The sequence below is a fragment of the Colossoma macropomum genome, unplaced genomic scaffold (genome assembly GCF_904425465.1).
Source record: "Colossoma macropomum unplaced genomic scaffold, Colossoma_macropomum, whole genome shotgun sequence".
Classification (NCBI taxonomy): domain Eukaryota; kingdom Metazoa; phylum Chordata; class Actinopteri; order Characiformes; family Serrasalmidae; genus Colossoma; species Colossoma macropomum.
Genome location: NW_023494796.1, coordinates 12,594,556 through 12,618,210, shown reverse-complemented (window position 1 = coordinate 12,618,210; position 23,655 = coordinate 12,594,556). Strand labels below are relative to the sequence as shown.

Genomic DNA, 23,655 nt, shown 5'->3' with positions numbered 1-23,655 from the left:
AAGCAGGAATGATGTGGCTGCAACAATATGAAACCGAGTCCCATGGAGATCTGTGCTTTTGCAAACGCAAGCAGCAAGAAAGGATGTTGGAAAACCATTTTATAGTGAAGCATCTTCACTCTTCAGTCATCCTTCATTAGGAGGAAAAGATGACTTTCAGATTTAAAGCTCATTGTGCAAAAAACTTTGTTTGACACATGAATGCATGAAATAAGTAAGGACTCACCAACAGGGAAATGCCAATACTGGACACTTTACGTACATATCCACCAATGCCAGAGCATAAACATTTATAAAACACAAACTGGAATTTACCTTGACTAGTGTAACAGGGAAAAATTACATTTATTTTAAGAAATGCAGTAAAATTAATAAAATGCAGACATTCAGCATAGTGGTCGAGTGTTGCCTGAATTTCTGGTCTTCTGGAGCACAATAAATGATAAACTACCAGTTTGAAATATCCCTCAGACAAACATCTGTCTAAAACTGATAGTTTGCTGATACCGTTATGATTCCGACTTCATCTCGCATCTCTAAATAAGATCATGCACAATGTCCATCTGAGAGGAAAACAAAAATTCCAAGCAATTCAAGCAAATGTAGGTTAACAGTGTCATGAGTCAAAAAATTCATAAACTGATTCCACTCGATATTGTGGTGTCTCAATAAGATAAAGTGTGGCTAAAAATGTTATGTTTATATGTTAATAGTGCCGAACTAACACAAGCCACGAGATAACATGGTAGTCACAATACTGTACGTTGTATTGTTACTTTCTTGAATAACAGCGCTCAGACAAATACTCAATTCAATTAAATCCAGGATACGTTACTTTAGAAACACATTTGCTGAATGTCCTCAGGATGTCCACTGATAAATTTTAAATCCCTCAGTCGAAGGCATAGCTGATGCTTTTTAGGTGACTCAGCGTTTGCGCATAACACCTACCTTTCCACAGGCAGCAGTGGTTCAACAAGGCAGGTAAAAATGCATAGAGGGGATCAGCTGGGTCTTTAGGAGCCTTTGGCCTTGTACTGCATGACATCTTTGTTTTTTATGGTCCTCATTATCGGAACGCACCACTGTGTAAAAGGAGTCAGGATGGCAAACAGGGATTTCCCCATTTAAAGTCTTTTCAACTTTCCACATAAACCCCTGATTCATCAATAGCACAAAGCAACGGGATACTGGCTGAGGACATTCAGCAAACACAAACAGGAGTTTATTTGCATGGAGATTTAATCGCGGCCCCCAAGAGAGGGAAAGATGCCAACACAGCACTCTAGCCGCTCTCATCCGGTACTCCCAACATAAAGGAGACAGAAGGGAGGAGAGAAAGGAAAAAAGTAAGAGCAGAGAGCAGGGACGAAAACATTGGCATCATTAAAAAAACAGACTGAGCAACAGTCTGGTGATTTGTTTCCACCCTGCAGCATGTGCTGACACAGGCCGTGATACGGCAGTGATGATCGTCAATCAAATCAATGCTGATCAGACTAACAGCGTGGGAAAAACTGCAAGGGAGGTTGAATACCTCAGTTTGATGAGTCATGTGAAGCACGCTCAATCATGCCATGCCTGCAAAACACCCTGTGGGAGCGCCCCCTGATAAAGAGCGACCATACAAATAAAGAGGTCAAGCACAAAGCCAAGGGCAACATGCAACATTTTTATTTAATAAAATCATCATGCTTGTTGTATTTCTACTATGCAATTACAGCAGTAATACTCTTATTAAATTGTAATGTTTCAACTGGAAATGAGAAAGTTAAGATCTTGAAAGGCCCAACGGAAAACTGTCCAATCAGGATTTTTTTCCGCAGTGGTATCTATGTGTAGTAAGCCAAGTAAGCTCTTCCACTGGTTCAAGAGCTGGACTGAAGGCCTTACATGTTAAATTAGCTACCAACGTAATTAGGAAGTGACAGAACAATCAACTAACCACCAATTTCATTAGAAAGAAACAGCACTAGGCTTTCTGGAAATTTTAGATACAATACTGACTGTGAATATGAGCCTTAGACTAATCAGATTTTAGTCAGTTGTTAGAAATGAAACAGTGCCATGCCATGACTCTTGACTCAAAGAGTCACTGCAAAACTGATGCATACAAGCTTACGTATATGCTAATGTCTGTTACAAGCTTCGCATATAACATGAAATGTCTTTTACAAGGTTCAACTGTTTATGTTCAATCCAGAATGTACCAAAAAAGATGAGTACTAACATTAGCTTAGTGCTAATACTACTAGAAGTCCCACAGGGGCACTAGCACAAATTAGCATTATCGTAGAGGTTTCTCACTTTTGACAGAGTTCTGAACAAGATGTAGGCCTAGCTTTAACAGTCATGGTTTGCCACTGAGAATTAGGATATCAGAGAGGTCTGATCAGCGATCTTACCTCTGTTCTTTCAGATCTACACTTGCTTAAGTAGCAGTCAACCTGCTACTCTCTTGAAAACTGTGGGACAAAAAAAATTAGGACTTACAGGATGACATGGTGCAAACCATGATGGTGTGGCATTTTTTAAAAATGTCTCCATAATTAAACGGTTAAGATGTAAACAAATTCATTCAGAGTGGTTTGATGCAAAACGCTCCATTCTAGAGAAAGTTAGAAGTCAGAAGAGTAGTGATAAGAACCAGACTTCCACCTCTAAAAGCTCCCTCAAAGAAAGCTATTACATGAAATGGTTACGAATACGCTGCTCAATGTCTGAGACACTGTTTTACAATAGTTACAAAAAGGTCTTTGGCTAAAACCCATTTTAAATCCATTCATGGCGGTGAGGCACATGCAGACAAAATAGTCCACTGAACTATTCCAAATCAAACCACTCTAAATGACTTTGTTTACATCTCTGCCTTTCAATTATGCAGAAATGTGGAAAAATCAGTGGAATTTCTTTAAGGCAGCTGAACAAATAGGTGTCACAGTATCCTCCCAGAGGAGAAAACAAAGAAAGAATCCCGTGTAGTGTGCTAATCAAACTTCTCATCACTCTTGGAAGGACATGCATTCCTCTTGAACCAGAAAAGGAGACTCCATTCAAGTAAAATCACTGAAAATACTTTCTGCTGAGTGTAGTCTTGATTCAAAACGACTCTTCCACAGGGAAGTGACGCGACAATAAAGGGCAGCAGCTGAATTAGCGCAGCATCAGAGCACCGTCTTGCAGCATTCCGTCCGAATAATAGTTCCTGCCAGCAAAGTAATTAGCTTTATCTCATGACGTGCCGCACTAATACACGATATTAAGGAGGATGCTAATCTTTGTAATTATATATTTTTTTTCACAGCAGCACAGGGCGCAGTACCAGAGTCAAGTCCTCTTTTAGCCCAGTAATCCCATAAATACATGGCTAATGCTCTCTCATGCCCTTGAGTCTACATTTCATTGAAGAAGGTATTAATCGATACCAGCGCTATTAAAGGATTCAGGCCCCAGTCAGTTCAGAGGAAGGAAATTTTAAACCTCTTAGAAAAAGGTTGGCAAGAATGAGGGGGGGGGGGAAATGCCCTCTTCAATTATATATAGGACTGCAGAAAAAGTTCTGCAACTGTCTGATATGTACTTCCTTTCCTCACTTCATTTGCTCCCAAATGAACAAGACTATACAGTACTGTGCAAAAGTCAGAGACCACTCTTCATTTATTTAATTACCAGTCAAACTGCCAGGAAGTACTTGGGAAGGACCTAAGACGATAACTTGCATAAAGTCAAAGGAATATAAGTAAGTTTCCACACAGAGAAAAATGGGACTACTAACAACCGTACGAGACTATGTAGGCCACTAAAACTGGTCCCGTCAGATAAACAGTACTTAACGCTTTCATCTTTGAGAGAGAAGAGAAAAATTGAGCTCCACTCTTGATTCAGATCTGAAAACATCAACAGGTGTTTCTGTCCATGCTTCCTCTGTGAAGACAACACTGTGGGACTGAACGGACGTGTAGCTGTCAACAAGCCATTACTAAGAAAAGTAAATGGACAAATCAAACAAAAAAGCTGCTGGTTTTCTTAGAAACAGCGTGACAACCCCAGAGTTCAGACCTTAAAATCTGCGAAGGTGTTGGGATTACTTGGACTCTGCTGATTTCTTCGATAAATCTGATAAAAATATCATAACAGGATGCAAATGATCACACTGTGGAGCCAGAATTTAAGTGGCAAGCAGCCAGAACTTCTTCAGACAAGACAGCATCTACATTATGACAGATCCAGACAGGAACAGTGTCGAGTCAGGTGGAACTAGAAGAGAATAGCCTGCCAATCAGAAAACAGCTCAAGAGGGTCAACATCCCTACATTTTCTTCCACTTATCTGGTGAAGACAAACCGTTCCACAAAATAAAAGGCTTTTCACAAGCAGAGGAGAAGAGCTGTCACAGGCAGCCTTTCAAATGGTGCCCATTCACAATGCTATCCAGTTCAAAGCGAATTTCTGTGGTTGTCAAGGCAGCAAGACAGCCATTAAATCACCTGGTTCCATTACAAAATCAATTACTCTTACATGGTCTCTCAGGTCCTTCTAATGGCTAAATAACATCAGAGAAGCAAACTGCAAGGTTGGTCATGCTGAGTGGAATCAGAGAGACAAAATCTTTATTAGAAGCTATTACCAGAAACTTCTCTGTCTGCCTTGGCCACAAGATGCAGAGTCATCTTAAACCACAACCTAAATGTGTATATGTTCATCTAATGAAGCAAACAAAAGCACAGTCTAGAATCAATAACTGTCTTGGAGTAGGGCTACCCCACTTGACAAGCGAAGTAGCATGATGCAGAGATATTCCAACCAAAACTACCAACGTTGCTAGTAAGAAACTAGCACAAACTGTTAGTATTAAGCAAATAATGTCACAACAGTTGTGGATGAAGCATTCATTTTTAGAACAATGGTCCTGGAGTACCCCTTGCCCTGTGTATTTTTGGCATTTTCAAGCCCTAACGCATCTGATCCAACTGATTAGTATGCCCTTACTGAGTTAAACTGTGTGCGTTAGAGCAGGCAAAATAGTGGGCAAAACCTTTTCTCAATACAAAATACATTATCACAATATTTAAGTGTTCTGAGGTTGAACAAGTTGGAAGAGACAACATGTCCTTAAAAATACAATGAAAAATTCTAAATATAATTTATATTCAACGCTTCAAATACTGCAATGCGCTAAATGCAACTAAAGAGGCTATGAAACGGAAACAGAACCTTTGAAACAGAGCATGGACAGGGTCAATATTCCTTAAGTTCTGACAGCCACAATAACAACAAATACAGTGACACTACATAATGCAGGGCAGAGGTCCTCCAGAACCGGGCTTGGTTTAGAACAAACCATCTCCACATGTATAGGCCTACAACCCAGCAACACCCATCATCTTTACCTTGCGCTGTGGGGGGCAGCCAGCAGCCAGGCGCTGCAGGTGTTCAGAGGTGTGGCTGCAGGAAAGCAGATCTGAGCAACAAGCCGTTCGACCCAGCCTCTTCATTAGCGAGGAGATGATGCTGCAGCCACAGCCACACATTGACTTGCTCATCAGACGCTAATGTTTCAGACCAAGATGTGAAGGTATATCCCTGTCCCCAAAGGGGCAAAAGATTTCGAAGAAGTTCAGCTTCTCTAATAAAGTCCTACAAGGTTGAAGGAACCACCTGGAACTCAGGAACCACCTGGGACACCACAAACAGTGGTTCACTTCTGCAAGTTCCAAAGGAGGCAAAAAAAAACATCCATATTACAGGGCATACTAGAAACGGGCTGTGTCTTCTGATTTGCAGCTATGTGATGATGGCAGCTGGATAAACCTGTATAGACCAGCCAACTCTTCTCCGCAACTTTCTACAAATCTTGACAATGCCTTCAAGATAAAGATGAGAACGATCACTAGATCATTGGAAGAAGTCCTGCAGGAACCAAGGCTCTGCAGTGTCTGTAGCAATACACAGCCTGGAGAAGCACTTGCAGCAGGTAGTTGATCTCCAAACAGCTTCTCCAAACATCCGGCGAGTTGCAGCTTGTTAAAAAAAGGTCAAGTCTACCCTCTCTCCACTTACCACTAAGCAGCTAGAGATGCTCTGCACCTTCCCCCTCTTGCCTCTTTCTCCAATACAGCTTTCTCTTCCCAGCATCTTGTCGCACGGCCTCTCTCCAAGCCCCTCCCCTCCTTCTCCCTCTCTCTGCTCTGGACTACGGCACTCTGCTGGCTCCACTGACTCACAATCAGGGATAGTGCTTCTACTTCGCCACACATACAGGTCCTCATCACAACACCGCTGGATATCATAGTCTCTCAACAACGCCTCGCTGCCGTCTCTGACTGTGACGCAGCTCGCAAGGACATGATGACTGCAGTATTCATTGTTCATGTTACTGCAACTTCACCCCCTCCCTAACCACTCAATGCAAATACCTTTTAGTGAAATTACAACTCCAACTCCAACCCACTTGCCAGACAGTTCATACTGGACACTGAATAGGTGGGGCGAGCAGCAAGAATTCAGAGAATGTGACTGAAGAGTAGGCACAGTCCAAACTGTAGCAAATACTGCTCGTCAGACACCGCGGGGGAATCAATACTATTCACAGCACTGAAATGAAGAGAAATAATTGAAAGAAAATGACTTAAGTGCCGTTAAATTGCTTCTTGGACATAGTATGGGAAAGACCAACACTTTCCTGAGTGGTTACTCAACCACTTACGAAAGCTGGGAGCTAAATTGTCTGCATTTTACCAAAAAAAAATAAAATAAATAAAAAAATAAAGTACAGACCGGTCAAAGCAACTAAGATGATCGCTTCTGTCTGAATGAAACATTTAGAAAGGCAACAGCCCCTGACTCATTCATCATCCTCCCCTTTTTCATTCTTGCACTTTTCTTTTCTACCTCTGTATCTCCCCTACTCTTCCTTTATTCCCTCAGAACACTGAGCTCAGATCAGATAGGGATTCCCCAGAGCCTCGCGGGAGATATGCTAATCATCCCATTCATCAGCCAATCGTAATGAGCTGATAAAGAGAAGCCGATGAAGACTTCAAGCAGCTAGATGAGTGGAAGAGTTGGTGTGTGCTATGGGGTTTCATTTGGGACCATATCAGGCACTTCAGCTCCAGGCACCCAGCCAGGCAGCTATAAATAGCTTGAGAATAATAATCAGCTGGATCACCTTTCATGATAACAGGTATCAACAGAAGCTAGAGCTCTACAAATGAGTTTGGGCAGGGACGGACTAGGGTAAAGCTGCAGTTTGGGATAAAATTAAGCCATGCAGGAAAAAAAAAAAAGATGTGACTGGCTAGGAAAGCAATGGCTACTACAGAATAAGGAGTTAGCCAGGGAAGCGTAAATGACTTAGCAAGAGGCAATTCTGCACCAAATAACTGCTGCTGTGATCCCACAGACATCCCTTCCTAAAGACAGTTTTGTTGGTGCATCCCGTCTGCTCAGTATGCAGCCAGTCAGGTGTGCTCAGTCGAGCATTGAGTGAGGAACGCGTGGAAGCACACAGGCCTGAAATCACTGAAAATTGACTGCAGTTAGCATCTCTCAAGGTGAGGGCTGTGAGTAAGAGGCGTGGAACAACTGTCACCCACGACTGGGAGGTGGAACAAAGAAAGAAAAAAAGGGCAGTGAATATAAGAGATTACTGGTGGTGCTACCTAAGGAGCAGGCTAATTACCAGAGTAGACCAAATCTTTCAAAAATGAAACCAAAACCAAAACACTATTTCTTTCAGGTTGACACCAGTGGGGAACCCTCAGGGCCTTCTCAAAAATTCTGGTCAGTAAAGAGTTTAATTTGACCTAAAATAACCTAAACTCTGCAAGTACTATAGTACTACTCTCATTTCACTGTTTTGGTTGGAAACATCATAGTTAGATTCTTGAAATGCCTAATGAAAACTGTCCAATCACAACTATTTTCTCCATGGTATCTAGGTAGATTCAGCCAAGTTACCTCTCCCATTGGTTAGGACTTCTGGAGACGAACTGAAGGCCTCACACATCAGATTACCAACTAACAATTCAGATGTGACGGAGGAATCAACCAATCATGTTTTGGTTTTCAATGGGTGGAGCACATTTAGTGGAAATAATTACTGCAGGCCTTCTGTAAGTTCTAGATATGTCACTGACGCAATACGCTTCATAATTTAACCAAAAACTGGCCAAAAAAATGTTCCTGTGCACGAGTGTGCAAAATGCTTCCTGGTATTCAGGGGGCTAACTCACTCCTCATAGCAACACTCATGCTAGGTTCAGTGGAAATGCTCTTTTCTAGTTTGGTAATGCACTCTTCCTTGAATTAAATAGCGTCTTTGATTTGAAGAATGAATAACAATTTTAATAATTTACTCTTTACACCAACTTCTTGGGAAATTGGGAAAGTTTTCAGATTTACAAATATGCTGCAGCATATTGTAAAGACTTCATAAGGTATCCCAGGCATGGTTACAGTTGCTAGGCTGTGAAGGACCAACTGGGTGAACCAATGTTCTATAGTGCCACCCTGAGGCGGACCACTGCTGCATCTGTAGTTAGTTAAGAACATTAAAGACAGAAGTTTGCTGATTGTGGGTGAAGCAGCTAAACTATGAACTTTCCCTGAATTTGTATTTTTCCCCCTAAGTCAGCATAATATTGATTGAGACATTCAAGGGGTCCAAAGAGTTAAGGGGACCCTGTATTTCACAGGCTGATGTGCATCATTAGCTTTCTAAAAATCAGTCTTTCTGTAGAGATGGGTATGTTCTCAGGTTTTGACATTTATAGCTCAAACTGAAGGCTAGCTCTAATAGTCATGGTTCACCGCAGGATTTCCAGTGCTCAGAGAGAAGGGAGAAGATAAGAACTAACTTCTGGTTGTTACAGACGTTGAAAGTCTCTCAGACGAAAGCCACTCCAACATTTTAGAAGAGCGCAGCTTAACTTTTAAGAGGTTTTGGCACTATGGTTCATTACATTTCCAGCATTCTTAAAGCACTGTTAAACCTCATTGCCAGTGTAAACAGGCTAAATCAACAAAGCCCTGGAACCCTGACAACAACTGATCCGAGTCTTCCAGCAGGAAAACAGTAACTGATAAAGCAAGACAAAGCAGAGAGCTCACTGCAATGCTTAATAACATCAAAAAGACTAAATAGTTTTCTTCTATTAGGACACTGCAAGTAAATAAATACACATCAACATGAGCTTTTCAAAGTAGCATAAGACTGGCAAAAACAGCATTAATAAAATAGTTAGGAAGGCTGTTAAAAAAAACAGCAATCAAACGGTGAAGTGCCTTCACCTCCTATCTAAAAACTCTCAGCAATGTGAGAAAGCATCTTTTAGTCTGAAAGAAGGCAATGCTTAAAGCTCTTGAAAGATTTTCTGATCCATAGAGAAGAAAGTCAAACAGCAATTCAAAGCCGAGCAATTTCGAGGTCCTCAGCGCACTGCTTAAAGATAAGTCTGTGAAAAACAAAGTAAAAGTTTCCTGTTAAACACAGATGAGGTATACAAAATGATACCATCATGCAATAGGGTTAGACCAGCACCTCCGTATTCTAGTGATGTCTCAATCCAATTTAGTGGATTGGGATCGCAGCCAATTCAGGCACATTTAATGGATCTGGTATTGACGAAAACAAGCCTGATCCAATTCTGATCAATATTTCTTTTTTGCACTCTAGAGGCACCATAAACAGACATGATCATTCCCTTGCAGCAATTTTCAGAAGAAATGTTTTAAAGCGGGAAAACTTTCATCCTAGATAAACTTTGCAGTCTCAGAGTTTTAAAGTTCTGAACTGAATTTTGGTGTAAAAATGTGCATGTAAGACATGAACGTACAGCTCTTGCGCTTAGTAGCATAAGTCTGGGAAATGCATGCCTTAATAATAACTGAAGCTGGTTGGAATAAGCCTTTATAAAATGTTTTTGCAGGCTTATGTCAGATGTAATTAATGGCCTATGTACGTAGCAGTGCCCATGCTCTGCTTCTGGCTTAAAATTTCAAATTATATCTGACATTATTCACAGTGATTTCTAAGTTTTAAATGGAGAAATATGAACTAATAACATTGAGCCTGGGAACTGTCAGTCTGTTGCATTACATTCAGTGTTCAAGCCTCAAGCCCGAAAAAACTGATGAGCTGGTCTTCTTGGCAAAAAAGTACTGAAGTACTCAAATTAAGAAAAATTATTGCATTTAAGTAGCAAAGAAACCTTAAAAAAAATCGCAATTAGATATTTTCCCCAAATCAATCAACTGTAATTTAATACAATAAAATATTTCACACATAAATATTCCAAAATAAATTAGTCCCAGGGTATATATATCCACACACACACACACACCCACACACACACACCCACACTTTCTGCAGAAAATGCAGAAATATTTTCTGCAGAATATTAAAGTAACTTTAATATTTATCAGGGAGATGAATCAAACTGGATCATATTCAATATTAAACAAACCATAAAACTGACGTTTTAAAAAAGTATGCCAAAACAAAACACAGTGCAGAATATCACATTATGCACATTTTAAAAACGAAGTCATTTTACTACAGTATTAATTTTACATCTGACCTAAATTATGCATTTATTTTATGAATTAAAACACAAAAATAAGATCGGTCAACACTCAACGGTAAGGTACTCTGACTACACAGCAAAAAAATGAATTGGGACATCCCTCCTGAACTCCATTCATTACCTCTTCCAAAACTAAATGAGAAGTGATTTAAAGTTAGTCTTTGTGGTGGTGCTGATCCCATCAGGACTCGGACGCGACCTAATCTGTGGCAAGGTTAACTCTTATTTGACGAAAGTCTTAAGTTCAAAGACGTAATGCAGGTCTATGCCTGAATTTCAGAAATTTTAATCTCTTTTGGCATAGGGAATGACGACCGAGGTGAAAGGCTGCGCTGTTCATTATTTATGAATATTGCTTTTCACTGTGTCAGCTGCCTGCCTTCCGATCGATCTGCAGAGATAAGTCTCAGAGAGGCTTTCAGACCCAGAGAAAGAGACAGAGAGAGAGAAGGAAAAAGAGAGCAAGAGAATGAGTGAAAAACACCTGGACAGCAAGAGAGACCTTTTCTACAGTTCTACTAAGATAATTGGGTCTAGATCTGCAACTTATTATTTTATTAATCAATTCAACTACAGACTACTAATTGACTAAAGGAGTCACTACGCCTAATGCAATTTAGCTGCCATCATTCACAGTTCTGAGCACTAGATAATATTATAATTATATTACACATTGTATTTGATTGACATCACACTTGTTACTGCCATGTTGTTGACACCACTGGTCAACATGGTGATGACAGATGCAACAGCTGCGCTATTTATCATTAATAAATTACCTGATAGATAGAGTATAGCCAAGGTGTAATGTGTGGATCATGACTATACTAACAGCCAAAAAACATAAATTAATACAATAAACTTTTATAGCATCTGTGCTCATGAGGGGAAAGAGGCTGAAGAGCATTAGAAGAGAAAGAGGTAGAGAAGGAGAAAAGAAAAAAACTTTGTCATCTCCCTATACCAAAGTTTACTTTCATCAGTCTGTTACAAGTAGACAGTAAGGTGGAGGATGAGTTCTGTAATTTTGCCCTTAATCATTTTGAGTGTTGAGAATTGTTCACAACTGACACTGATAATTGACTTTAAATCTAACTATTTATATGTCTTGAGCTTTAGCTAGTTGAGAGAACGTCAAACACGTTAGCAGAGAGTATTGCTTAACTCCCTTCAAACAGATTCTCAGTTTTGTGACCACAGTGGTGTTGATACAGTTTTCACAGTGTAATTATGTGCGTCTGGATGTGTGTTTATGGGCAAAAATGCACAGGACTTACCGATTAGCTTCAGATTAACACCCCCGATAAAACTGACTTTCTTAATATCTTGATTTGGAATCATAGCTGGCATTGACTGCTCTACACATCATGCTGATGGAATGGCAACAACTTTGTTGTTTCCAGGTTTAAATTTAACAGAATCTGTCCGAATGACTGTGTGGATCATATGAACATTATAGAGCATCACAGAGCGCTTCAGAAGTGAAACCAACGTTGACACTGGCCAAGACACCATTGAGGCGTAATCTCTTGTGGAAGAAACCTTTAGAAAGGATTACTTTTCTCTAAAGGCAATAATTGATTTCATTTTTGTAGTGAAGTGTTTCCAGACAATACGGACATCCAGACATCTGGTCCACTGAAGATGAATTTGGAACCAAAAATTAGTGTCAAATCATTCTTCCACTAAGAGAACTAATGATCTAGTCTTGCACGTTCCTTAAATAAAGGGCAATGTTGTGTGTTTTTGGATTCTCTGAAACACCATTAGAATTGATTCTGTAGGTCAAAGACTGCAGGAGATAAATACAAGACAATTATCTACGCCTATCTACCTCTTCAGTGGACTTTTCAACAAAACATCACAGAAGCAGCTGAATGTGTAAGCTTTTAAATAAAGCCAAACAGGGTGAAGATGAGCGATGTTATCAATCTCCAGTAATTAGCCATGTGGTCACACACTTATCACCCCTATTGTTCATCAAAGAAAGCAGCAGAGCAACCTGCACACAGAAGAAAGCGCATTTTAACCTTATAAAAACCTTATAAAATCTTTTAAACGTTCAAAAAAGGTATATTTAAAAAGCCGTTTATCTGGTCAGTATGTGATTATTCCCTCAGAAAAACACAAACACTAGACATATACATACATAAGTGCATGTGTGTGTATGTAAATTGTGTATCTGCTATAAAATAAGGTCAAGACAACTCAGCAATATGTTTACAAAACTTTGAGTGTTTTAGCCCAGACTGCTTTAGGTACCAACCCAACTGTAATCTCTAATTCACTCACACATGCAATTTCCTGATGATTCAGTTCAGCCAACCTTCCCTGAATGGGTGGTTGGAATGAGCGAGTGCTGGCACACAGGTTGGCACAGAGGGGATGCCCAATGGTGCCAGGAGCAACGCAGCAGGCCTGCTGCAGCACTGTGGCCATATGGGGCTCAACACAGAGACATCATTACCTGCATTTAATGAGCAGAACGAGCCAGCAACACCAACACGCTGAACTACTGCAGCCCTGAAAGCACAGATTAAATTCCACCTTCTGAGATACGGAGCAGTGGGGGGCAAGGAAAGAGAAATGAAGAAAGAAAGAAAGAAGAAGGTGGAAGGTAGAGAAAGAAGAAACAAAAACTGAAAAAGAGTAAAAAAGAAAGAAAGAAAGAAAGAAAGAAAGAAAGAAAGAAAGAAAGAAAAAGAAAGAAAAATATAAAGGGAAACAGAAAGAAAGAAAAAACAGAAAGAGGAAAGAAGGAAAAAAAAGGAAAGAAAGACAGAGCGAACAGGGCAAAAAGAAAAACAAGAAGGAAGAAGGAAGACAGTAAGAAACACAAATCAAACAAACAATAGAAGAAACAATCAAAAACAAGATTAAAGAAAAGAAGTGAAAGAGCTGACAGACTCTCTGAATCACAGATCAATGAGCTGAACTCTTAATACTCATCTACTGCTTTAAACTCCATTAACAGCAGAACAACAGAGGATCAGACTGAAGACCGAAATTCATCCAAAACTCTTACTTGACAGTCTAATGCAATATAATACAGTATCATATCCCATTACAAAAACCATATTACTTGTAGACTTTTAAGAGCAATGCTTTGTCTCAAAATTCTGAAAATAACTCAGCTTTCAGCTTTCTGAAAACATGTCTTCTTTAAAGGGCCCATACCAGGGGAAACTGAACTTGCCTCCCTTCCTTTTTGACTTAACAGTAATTCAGTGTGTAAACAGTATTGAAGTTTCAAAATGTATCGTTCACTCCTCAGTCTACACAATTAATCTATGGAAACCAAGCAGCAAAAACAACCCATTTTTTGTGATGACAAAGACTCAAATATCTGCCTATTCAGCCTACAGCAGTTTAGCCCCACCCATTCATGCAGACTCTATAAGGAGTGTTTTAGCCCAGACTGCTTTTTGAACCGGAACAGCCACAAGGAACAGAGTTCATTTACATATACAAGTCTTAAATGCAAAGTAACAAAAACAGCCTGTTTAATTTTAAGGGATGAAGAGTACAGTCACAAATATAAAGGATGAATGTTTTGGTACATAAACTGTGGCAAGTGGATAAGAAAAAGGTAAGATATGGGTCCTTTAATTCTCACAACTGACAGTATTATTATCATACATATTTGAAAACAGTTTCAAAAAAGAAAAGCTCTATTTCCTATAGCACTATCAGTCTCGCTGAAGGCCTAACTGCAAGACAACATTGCCAAATCTGGAAATCATTTTTAATAGTTTTAACATTTTTGAAACCAAAAGTCTTCTCTCTGAGTGAATGTCTGTCCCCCTGCTGATTCACATCCATTTAAAATGCACTGCTGCCTTGACAGATTGTTCAGCAGGCTCTGTGTTCTAATCTTTGGAGCGGAGGTGACTAATACCTTAAAAGACATCCACTTCTTTTCAGATTCTCAGGCTTTACAGATCATTAGAAACTTTATCAATACTTCATCAGTCCTAACCAGTCCAGTCAGGGTCAGACAAATAACTGAACAACCATTTTCATGAAAGGGAAAATTTCTCTGTTTAAAAGGGAAATTACAATGATTTTTTTTAAAACGTCTACGTAAGTAAATGGTTAAGGAAAGTCATTCAGAGTGGTCTGGTGTGAAATTTTCTGTTCTAGAGAAACTTTCCAAGTCAGAATTGTTTACAGTGGTGGTGATAAGAACCAGACGTCCACCTCTAAAAGCTCCTTCAGTGAAAGTTAGTACATGAAATGGTTATGAATACTTACTCTGATTTTTCACTATTTCACTATCAACATGATATACAAAAACTAAGAAGACACGTGTAGGTTCACTGGTGGTTTTGGACAGTAAATAAAATGGCTATATCTGTGTTGTAGACATGGCAACGCCATCACCACCACTGTAAAGAAATCTGAGTCTCTACTATGAGCCATTTCACATCAATTGAAGAGGTTTTATGAAAAATCGGTGGATTTTCTGCTTCAGTGGTTTCCTAGCTGCCCTTGGCAACACTTCTGTTTTGTTATGTATATGCAGCGTATAATTAAACACAAATACTAATTGAAACTAATTAAGTGCTTGATCCAAAGGTTTGGCAACCAAACTCTGATTAATGACCTGACACCTGAAGACAGATAGATAGATAGATGGATAGGTATGAATAAACACAAACCCAGACATCAGTTTTGCTAAATCTATTTGGAGCATTTAAAGTAACACATAACTCAACTACTATTTTCATGACAGAATGAATTTCTCAGTTTGACCCCTACTTAAGGACAAAGTGGCCCTGAAAACAATAAACAGGCCCTGAATACAGAGTGAATGAGTAGTACTAAACCACTAATGATGAAAAGGACTGCACCTTCCTCTCCTCAGAGTTCCTAAATATTTGCTAACAACACTGCCCTCCAGTGGACCTCCCTAACCACTGCAGTGTAGCCAAGGTAACAGTGCCCAGCGCAGACAGGACGGAGTGGCAGACTGTGAAATCACAACTTCCTGTCTCTCCGGGAGCCAGCGGAGGGTGTGTTACCGTCGTTTCACACTCCACTTCCTGTTTGTCCGGGCCTATGAATGAGAATAGTGTCCATTTGCATGGTCAGAGGACTTTTTCCCCCAGTGGGCTCAATACAGCGCATGCACACAGCAGCAAACCAGGCAGCTACAAAATGCAGATTAATTTGTGTATTTTTGTGCTAATTGACGTCGGAGGACACAGAACTCTGAAACCGTGTCGTCATTCTATAGGTGTCATGCCCATGTTAGGAACTAAGGGTCAAAGGGAAAAACTGAACATCTTCAAAAATACTGCATTTTTCCTCTGAATGTCAACAGATCTTCAGAATGATAAGATCGTTAAGGAGTCGAAATATGAATACTGCTACGTGCATGCTAAAACCGCTGCAAACTGAACTGCTATCATAAGAATGACATCAACAAAACAGCCCACAACATCAGCAAGTTTTGTCCAGTGTGGGAGAGGCTTTGGCAGTTTTAGGCTGCAGTTTGAGTTGCTGGTGTACAGTAACAGTAATGTCCAACAGAGTGGACGTTAAACACTACAGTCGCTGTAGTAGTGCTGGTTTGTTTGTAGCATGTATGTAGCATTATTCATATTTTGATTATATAACAACCTCATAATTTAGAGGATCCAGATGGCAATCGGAAGGGAAAATTTACCCAGGACAAAAAGTATCAGCTTTATGGAGTCTTTGTTTACCACAGCGATTTTCGAATGTCATTAAGTTTTCCCCAAAGAGAAAATGTTCCAACCCTGGTACTTTTGATGACACAACAGATTTTTGTTGCCTCTGATTGGTCTAACTCTACAGGCAGTATACAACTCTGTGTTATTAGGTTAAATCTCCCCTCTTAAAACTTTTTTGATAATGTAGGTTATAATTTAAAAAAAACTGCAGCTCTTGCGATTTGAAAAATGCATTTTCTTAAATTGCGATTTTGATATGAAAACTATCTTTCAGCCCTACAGCATAGCAGAGAGTACAAAGTGCAGCTACAACACTCAGAAACAGGGTGGGAGACGCAGCAAAAATATATCCTGATACTTTGAGATATTTTCATTATACACAGTATGCATCACAATATTTTAGAGACAAAAAAAGCACCAACAGTTCCATGTTTAAAAAAAACTACTATTAAAAAAGTGTTTTTTTGTTTTTTTTTACTTAGTTTCACTCACCACACTTTATCCAGGTAAATAGGCCTAATTACGCTCTCTCTGTAATAAAACACGCAGCGTTTAAGTACTGCTATCCTTGAAATTCTCAGAAAGGCACTTATTTTACGATAAAAATAACATTACCAACGAGATCCATGATTGTAATCCAGGACCAATCTGCAATGTCGATACTGTTTACAAGTCTGCTAAATATTAATTCTGCAGCAAATCACCTTTTAGAACGAGTGGATCCCTGTTTGAATTAACCACACTTGGTCTTTTTTTGCGACCTGAAGAAAAGGCTAATTGCTTAAAAATAGCTTGACCTGACTCAATTCCTTCATCCTTAATTTAATGACAATGGCGTCACACCACACTGAAATAGGATGTAAAGTCTCCTCCAGTGCCACATTTTGTTTTTTTTTTTGCCATGTTTATGTTCTGACGTGAGGCATGGCTCCAGGCTATTTGGGGCCGTTTCGGGAAATTACTTTCCCTATTTCCCTACGAATTGGCAAGTCAAATCACGCAAGAGATCTTGCACCAGACCTTTTCTAACTAAATTATTCCAGCGTGAATAGGCCTTTACTCTACTATTAAACCTCAACACAGCTACATACAAACATTACTACTGAAACAGCAGTTTCTAAACTACCACACTGGACAAAGCTTGCTGGTTTGTGTGGTGCATTTTGGTAAGGTCAGTGCTCAGCAGTGTTAGCTCACATGTAGCAATATTGATATTTGGCCCAAAATTGACATTTTTGTTCACCACAGGATGATAGTTGGATGAAAAGCTGTTCTTATTACTTCTTACTGTTGAAAATACTTTTCATAGCATAAAATCTAATTGCATTCAGTTCACAGATTATACTGTACTGAAACCCTCATATAAAAAAGTGAATATTAATGTATTATACTACCCATAATGAGCACACAGGCTGTGAAGCAACACTCTTATTAGCAGCTACCTGCATACCTGTAGCACATCAGCAGAGCTGCATTTCATACGGTTACATCAGTCTGTACAGGAGACACAGATTCCTCACTGTGTTCCCCACAAAGGCACTAAGAGAAGAGGTTGAACTCATTAGTACATTCCCTCAAGGGGTTTCACTACAGGCCACATGGAGAACAAAAGAAGAGCAAAAGCTGATGATAGAATCTGAAAACAAACGTACCTTCATGTTGGAGTGAAGGTGCAGGTAAGGACGGAGATAATCATGATACTCTGACATTTCCACAATACACAGTGTGTATCACAATATATTGTTTTTCTGAAGTTGGAACAGACAAAAAAGTAATACTATCCAAAACTAAGTATAATTATTTTTACTGAATTTGCCAGATATTACACTGCACTAAATACAATCAAAATCAACTTTCCAAAACTTTTGAGAAAACACACCAGCAAAAAAAGCAGGGCTACATTTACACCTTTAAAGTTAATGTGAAAAAAATTGCTATTACTGATGCTTTTATCTACTCTTCTACATTAATAATGCAATTCCTGAATGTTATTGCGCTTACTTGATATGTAAGGAATGTGATCTAGAATTCTGGGCTTTTTACTCAGTTTGTGACACAGACTACCTTTTTCAACAATAACAAAAGGAAAAGAAGCGAAACAGTCAAAATTTATCAATACTGATTAAACCATTAATAAGCTTTACTGATCTGAACTGAATTAGCTTACAATCAACAATAAATGAAGTCTATAGCATCTTTGATACAGTGATAGAAAACACACTAGCTAGGTTCTACATGCTGATACATTTTACTCTAGTTATTTTTTTCAGTAACGCTGAAGGAATACATTTTTTTCGGTGGAAGTGTGGGGAACCATAACCATAACCGTCTTCGTAGGCAAATCTGCAACTATAAGTGTTTTCATTGTGTTTTTTTTATAGTGTGTTCACAACATTTCACACACGGACAACAGTTTCCTACCTTTATTTTTTTGGGGTTATATTAATTAAAAATATTTTAATATATTAATTAAATATTTAAATTTTCAATTTCTACTTAGGGGCCTACAGAAAAAGGTTAAAATCCAACACCTGCATTGTAAAAATTAACTATTTAACAACAGAAAAGGAGAAAAAAAAAAGCTGCTCTACATTAGTTGACGTTTACAGACTCTTTATAATTAGTTTAAATTAGTCTTTATTTTTAATCCATGAAGTTGTTCAGTGTTCTAGAAGTACTGACCATGCCCATCACATACTCAAATAAAAAAAAATGCAATTTATCACAAAAAAAAAAAAATCACGTCAACTTCCCTTTTTTTTTTTACATTCAATTCTGGTGTAGGACGTACGCACTGTTAAAGTTTCAAGAAGTATCGATCACATACAGTCCATACGTAAAGAAATTGAACTTAAGTACATGAAAAGTTTTGCCGTGTATTTATGTGCTCTTTAGAGCTCATCTCTCCATCCACCAAAGCACTCCCTCCCTTGGGAGGTTGACGAGTTGAGGCTGAATAAAGGTGGACTGGGCCTGGCACACATTTTATTAAACACACAATAAAGACAGACAGTGTGCAGCCGTGGAGGCACTGAAGCCTTCAGCACTCCACAGGGTTATTTCCACTTTTCTCAACTATCTGCTGAGAAAGCAAGAGAGCAAGTGTATGAATTGCGAGAGAGAGAGAAAAAAAAAGAAAGAACGAAAGAACGAAAGAACGAACAAAAGAACGAACGAAAAAACGAAAGAACGAAAGAAAGAGAGAGAGAGAGAGAGAGAGAGAGAGAGAGAGAGAGAGAGAGAGAGAGAGAGAGAGAGAGAGAGAGAACGAGAGAGCTTTCATTATTAAGAGGACATGTGTGCACCAGTGGGGAGAGAAAGACAAAAAGAGAGAAAGAACTGATAGTAACACCCTCTCAATTCGGCAGTACAGAGTTTCCTCTTATATAGCCCAAAGGATATTGAATCATTCACAGTAGAGACTGAATCATTCATAGTAGAAACTGCATCATTCTTACTAGATACTGAACTAGATACCGAACATTGTGAATAATTTATGGTCGATACAAAATCATTTATACTAGATACTGAAAAATTCATAGTGGCTACTGAACAAATTTATAGTTAATGAATAATTAATTAGTTACCATAAAATAAATCTTAAGATAAATAGCCAAATAATAAGCCTACAGTTTATTATTCATTCTATTCTATCATTATCATTCATTCATAAACCTAAATATCAGAAGAATGTCATCTTTACCTTTCATGTCAACATTCGGTTTCCATAATTCCAGTCTGAATAGGTCTATATAAAGAGTCTTAATTCAGACCCCACAACGATTTCATTTTTGATTTTTTAGACAAAAATTTAGTAAATCATGCAGTGGCATTTCAATTCTTTTGGCATGATCCAGAATTACATTTGAAAATGAATTGAATGCACAAATGTAAGTGGAGGAACTGTTTGCACAGTAGCGGAATATATAGTAAAACTTCAGATCCATTTATCATGATGCATTTCCACATAAGGTGTAGGTACTCCTCTCTCTGCACCCGTATGTGTGACAAAGTCTATAATATAAAACGGACACGCAGCCTCTGGCACCGGAGCCTCTTTAAAAATTTATCAATGAACACGCCACCTCCCGCACTGTATCAGTTTACCCTAATTCAGAAAAGCGTGACGAGACATGCATTATTTAGGATCACAGTGGCCCAGCACACCACCAGGGTGCAATCATTTTTATGCACACATGCACACACAAATGGCCAGACAAGGGGACACATGCGTCTTACATGCAAGTACCTATTCGTAATAATAACGTCCCACACGAATTACATGTAGATACTTCGTTATATGTAACATACTCTCTGTGTATTATATATAAAATGCCCATATGTCTCTTACACATTACATATGTATGCAAAGGTTTGAACACTCTGGATCAAATTACATGATTTATTAACTGGAAATAGGTTAACACCCTGCCGACAGCTGAATGTCAAAATTTTTTTGCCATAGCTTTTGCACAGTCCAGTTTTTGCACTGTTCATTATTTATGGACAGAAGTGTTTTCTGCAGAGGATGCGTAAACTTATTTTCACAAACAATGGAATTTGGGTGCCCAAACTTTTGCATACAACTCTGTGTAATTACACAAAGTCAGGAGCATTTTGCCAGTTCTGCAGATTAGGCCTGTTTTTACTACAAATCAGGACACTTCTGTCCTGAAACCGTAGAAATTAAAACACTATTGAAACAGAGGAAGAACATGTTAATAAATAAAACATAAATGAATAAACAGGCTTTAATCAGTCGAGTTATTAGGTGTTCCTCCAGCAGTGTCCACAGTAAAGCGAGTTCTTCTACACTGCTGACCTGTCCGGAGAAGGAAGTATGAAAGTTCATTTCCGTGCTTTGACAGAGAGAACAATGGAGCGTTGGGTGGTTCCTCCACCTCCGTTTTTCTTCTTCCCTTCATCCTCTCTTTCATCCCATCAACAGCTACAGCCATCTCTTCCTGTGCTACGCTGTAGCAGAGCGAGGAGGACCCGCATACAATCTCAGACTCTCAATGAAGCTGCTCTTATCTGACTGGAGATGAGTGGAACTCCAGTAGAGCAAGTCAATATTACATTATACATAGCCTCAGCCCCAGAAACTCCACCCACAGAGCTACACAGATCACGTGATATTTATGGTATGCTAACATAGGGCAGCACCAAAAAAAGATCACATTAAAACTGCAATCTCTATTCTTTACACACAGCATATCGATTCTACAGGCCTGCAAAGATCACCACAAATGTTATAGAATAAATACAGTTGTTTATCAGTCCCCGTGACCCAAAAGGATAATAGGTGTAGACAACTTGTGCGTGTGTGTGTGTTTATCAGTCATCATTGTATCTCTTCCATATTTATATGCACGACTTATGACACTGACAGAATGATCTAAAATATAGTTTCCAAAATCAAACAAGCCTACTTTTGTCTCAAACACAAGTTACTAAAATAGCTCATGCACAACAGTGTGGGAAGACCACTTGCCTAAACCCACCAAATACCACCCTCTAAAAACTTGCTTATTTGATCTTTAAAGATCCATTTGAGATGCTTGTGACCTTGTTCTTGTACAAAACTTGTACAGATGCATATCTGAAAGGCAGAGTTTGCTAAAGAACGCAAAGCAGAATAGACCACAGAATATGTAACTATGTAATAAATACCAGGTTGTTTATTACAGAATGTAGGGTAGGATACTAAGGAAACAAGAGTACCGTATCAGATAACGTACGCTGCATAGTAAAGAAGGCAGAGTAGTACATTAGATAATGTATGTTAGCATGTAAAAAACAATGCAGGGTGGCAGGATAAATTGTAATACTATGTAAAATGTAGAGAATATATTAGAGGTGTACAGAGAGAACAATGTAGGGTAGTATAACAGAGAATGTATGATAGTACATGAAAATGAAGGGTAGTACATCAGAGAATGTATAATAGTACATAAAAAGGTAGAGTAGTATATATTGGATAAGGTATGGTTGTATAGTAAAGAACGTATGGGTATATCACTTACGATTCTCCTGTCAGGCCACAGTGTGTGATTTACTGGTAAACTTCCACTCTTCTGACCTCTGTGTAAATAAAGAAAGAAGGGTAGAGGGGTTAGCACAAGTGTCATACATGTCACCATACATGTAAACAAATACCAAGTAAGAAAGTCAGAAAGAATGCATGTTCTTCTCATTTCGGTCTCTGTTTTGATTCTGTTTCACCTTTATTGAGTGTGCTAGGTCTACAAACAAAGAGGTGACTGTAGGAGCCTTTAAAAGTCTGCTAAAAGTCAAAAGCCATTTAAAAAAAAATGCATGAATATAAATTTAGCACAGCAAGCTTTTTTGCAAGAGAAAGCGAAACACAGTATTACATACGTTTAAGAACAGCAGAGAAGAATCTGACCTCATGTGCTCCAATATTAGTGTGCAATACTGTGTGTGAATTCAAAACACTCAAGTTGCTCAGCTGAGTCAACACTGGAAGGAAAACAGCTCCCGTCCTCCATTAATGCGCCCGCTGACAGAACGCCAACTTTTACTTTCAGTGTCTGAGTGCAGTTTTAGACAGACACAGCACAGCTGTCCAGATGTTCAAACAGCAAAGGGGCTTTTCTTCTTCATTCAAGCATGATTATCATTTTTTTCCTATTCTTCTGATGCAGAAATTAGTTGTCTGTTTCCTATTATTATGCTACACTTAAAACGGAAGGCTTTTCAAGGGTTCTTTGGTAAACGCAAAGGATCCATTTGGAACTATGAGCTCGATAGAGAGCCATTTCATGCTTAAAAGGTTCTTTGCATGGTAAAATGGTTTTTCAGACTTATAGGGAACATGTACATAGTTCTATGTAGAACCTTATTTTAAAAAATGGTTCTATATAGGACCAAAAAGAGTTCTGCTATAGTTATGTCAAGCTTGTAACAATAGAGGAACTGCTTTTGGTGCTATATAGAACTATTTTTATAGTGTTGCATCTTGTTTGAATAAGAAATGTTTGTGTTTTGACAAATTGATATAATCAGTGTCTTCCTTTAAGCATATTTTACTGTCAACTAAATCTTACTGTAATTGGGTTTTGTTCTCTATATCGTGCATTTAACTTGTTTTTATTGGCTTTGTTCCCTTTTCTCTGAAACTTACCTGATCGGTAAAGCACTTTGTAAACGTTTTTTTACAATTGCACTACATAAATATTTTTAAAAATATCATCAAAATCACTATTATTATAATTATATGTGCTTCATCTCCCTTTTTTCCCCCCATTCCCTTAATACTCTACACAGAAATAATTCAATTTTAACTGTTCAGTTCACTAGATTAATGACAACTAATGCAGATTTATGTCCAATTTATTTGGAAC

General features: G+C 38.7%; 1 protein-coding gene across 1 annotated transcript in view; it reads right to left on the bottom strand.

The window, feature by feature from the left end:
- fbxw7 (F-box and WD repeat domain containing 7) overlaps nucleotides 1–23,655 on the bottom strand; it is a 217,845-nt gene that overhangs the window by 151,268 nt on the left and 42,922 nt on the right. Inside the window, exon 2 of the mRNA XM_036583817.1 lies at nucleotides 22,315–22,372. The gene's annotated coding sequence lies outside the window, so the exon portion shown is untranslated. The remainder of the gene's footprint in view (nucleotides 1–22,314; nucleotides 22,373–23,655) is intronic.